Source organism: Galeopterus variegatus, unplaced genomic scaffold (genome assembly GCF_000696425.1).
Source record: "Galeopterus variegatus unplaced genomic scaffold, G_variegatus-3.0.2 Scaffold18613, whole genome shotgun sequence".
Classification (NCBI taxonomy): domain Eukaryota; kingdom Metazoa; phylum Chordata; class Mammalia; order Dermoptera; family Cynocephalidae; genus Galeopterus; species Galeopterus variegatus.
This window is the reverse complement of record NW_007744724.1, coordinates 14,646-17,245: the sequence shown is the minus strand read 5'-3', so window position 1 is coordinate 17,245 and position 2,600 is coordinate 14,646. Positions and strand designations below refer to the sequence as shown.

At 59.4% G+C, this 2,600-nt stretch overlaps 1 long non-coding RNA gene across 2 annotated transcripts in view; it reads left to right on the top strand.

Annotated features, from left to right (window-relative positions):
* The first annotated feature begins 437 nt into the window (after positions 1-437).
* The window catches only part of LOC103582944, a 14,505-nt gene continuing 12,342 nt past the window's right edge, over positions 438-2,600 (top strand). Inside the window, exon 1 of one of the 2 annotated variants that reach the window (XR_549811.1) lies at positions 438-614. This is a non-coding gene — a long non-coding RNA (uncharacterized LOC103582944). Of the gene's footprint in view, positions 615-1,634; positions 1,771-2,600 lie in introns of those variants that run through there. The other variant, XR_549810.1, reaches the window with a different exon arrangement.

Genomic DNA, 2,600 nt, shown 5'->3' with positions numbered 1-2,600 from the left:
TCAGTTAGGGCGGCTAAAGATTTGTTAACTTTGTTTATCTTCTCAGAATATCAACTTTTGATTTTACTGATCTGACTCATAGATTTTCTGTTTCCTAGTTCATTTATTTCTGCTGTGATCGTTACTATTTATTTTCTTCTACTAATTACGTGCTTAGTTTGTTTTTGATTATTTAGTTTCTTGAGGTGCAATGTTTACGTTGTTGAATTGAGACTTTTCTCCTTTTCTGAGGTAGCTGCGTATTGCTATAAACTTCCCCCTTAGAACTGCTTTTGCTGTATCCTATAGATTTTGGTGTAACGTATTTTTACTTTCATTTCTCTCCAAATTTTTAACATTTTCTTTTTAGCCGTTTCCCTGCGGGATGCGTTCCCCGCCATTTCCGGGCGCCCCCGCCTTCCGCGGCTGCAGTCCCGGGCGCGCGCCCGTTTGCGAGGTCTTTTGGCCCCGCCGGCCGCCGTCCCGCCTTCTCCGTCTGCGCGTGCGCGCTGGGGCTGGAGCGCGTAAGACGCTGGTGTGTGAGACGCGAGGAGCGTGTGCTGGTCACCGGCTCGACTCCCTCACGGCCCTTCAGCTGTGGGCGCCGGAGACCAAGAGCGACCACCCAGGCCCAGGTGAGTCGGTGGGGGCGACATGGGGTTGGAGGCAAGGAGGGGAGGGGCGCGCCCGGGCCGAGTGTGCCCCCGCGACCTGAATTCACAGGCCCCGAGTGCGCAGTGTCTCAGGGCCGACCCTTGGGCACTTGTGCCCCTCCGCCCCGCCTCCTGCACATCCCCGGAGCGCTCTGCAGGTGCCCCGTCGGTGGGCGCCGGACTGTGCGCCCAGGTTTCTACGCCTGGAGGATTGCGCTGCCCCAGCGCCGCTTGCGGGCTGCCGTGGACCGTCTTCCACAGCTCTAGAAGCTCCGGCCCTGGGTGCTTCCCCTCTGCCCTTTCTGCCCCGCGTCCACGTTGTAAAAAGGTACCTCCTGGGGGCTGGGGACAGCCCCAAAGGAGCTTCCTGGAGAGAGTGATCTGTGCCGGCTCCTGCAGAAACTCTCCAGGAGCCTCCTGTTGATCCTAGATTCCAACCTCACTCCTCCAAGGGCTTGGAAGCTTTATCTGCGACGTCCAGTAGGGTGGCCACTAACTAGGTGTGGCTATTTAAATCGACCTGATAATGAAGGACTCCATTCCTCAGTCCCAGTAGCNGCTGGGAGACCTGGTAAAGCTCTCTTTTCAGGTGTGCCCATGAGGGTGTTTCCAGCAGAGACTGGTAGGAGAATCTGAGTGGCCTGGGTGGGAAAGACCCACTCAGTGTGGGTGGGAACCATCCGATCCACCCAGGATCCAGAGAGAACAAAAGACAGAGGGAAGAGGTGAGGCTCTCTCTTGATCGGCTGGAGCTGGGACACACTCCTGTCTCCTGTCCGTGGACATCAGAGGTTGAGACTCTTCTGCTTTTGGGTTCCAGGACTTACACCACGGACACCATCAGCTTCCCTGGTTCTGAGGCCTTAGGACTTGGACGGAGCCATGCGTCCTGCACCCAGTGTATAGACGCCTATGGTGGGACTTTTCTTCATTGCCACGTGAGCTAGTANCGCTTGCGAGGTCGTTTGGCCCCGCCGGCCGCCGTCCCGTCTTCCTCGGCTGCGCGTGCGCGCTGGGGCTGGAGCGCGGACGACGCTGGTGTGTGAGACGCGAGGACCGTGTGCTGGTCACCGTCTCGACTCCCACACGGCCCTTCAGCCGTGGGCGCCGGAGACCAAGAGCGACCACCCAGGCCCAGGTGAGGGGGGGGAGGGGCGCGCCCGGGCCGAGTGTTCCCACGGGACCCGAATTCACAGGCCCCGAGTGCGCAGTGTCTCAGGGCCAACTCTCGGGCACTTGCGCCCCTCTGCCCCGCCTCCTGCACATCCCCGGAGCGCTCTGCAGGTCCCCGGTCGGTGGGCGCCGGACTGTGCGCCCAGGTTTCTACGCCTGGAGGATCGCGCTGCCCCAGCGCCGCTTGCGGGCAGCCGTGGACCGTCTTCCACAGCTCTACAGCTGGGGACTCCGGCCCTGGGTGCTTCCCCTCTGCCCTTTTTGCCCGCGTCCACGTTGTGAAAAGGTACCTCGTGGGGGCTGGGGACAGCCCCAAAGGAGCTTCCTGGAGAGAGTGATCTGTGCCGGCTCCTGCAGAAACTCTCCAGGAGCCTCCTGTTGATCCTAGATTCCAACCTCACTCCTCCCAGGTCTTGGAAGCTTTATCTGCGACGTACAGTAGGCTGGCCACTAGCTAGCTGTGGCTATTTAAATCGACCTGATAATGAAGGACTCCATTCCTCAGTCCCCGTAGCCACATCTCCGCTCTCAGTAGCCAGGTGTGGCCTTTTGCTGCTGTGTTGGGTGGCCAGACGGGAATCTCACGGTCATCACAAAAACGTCTGTGGGCCAGGCTGCTGGAGAAGATTGGCATGGCCCCTGCTTCTCCGCCCCCTCCTCCTGCCAGATGCCATTCCAGCCACACCTGGCGCCCCTTCCTCCCCGACCTGCAGGCTTTCCTGTCCTCTTAGTTCCTGGCCTAGGCGGTATCTGGCCATCCTCCCACAGGTCTGAGCTTACTGTCACTCGCTCACC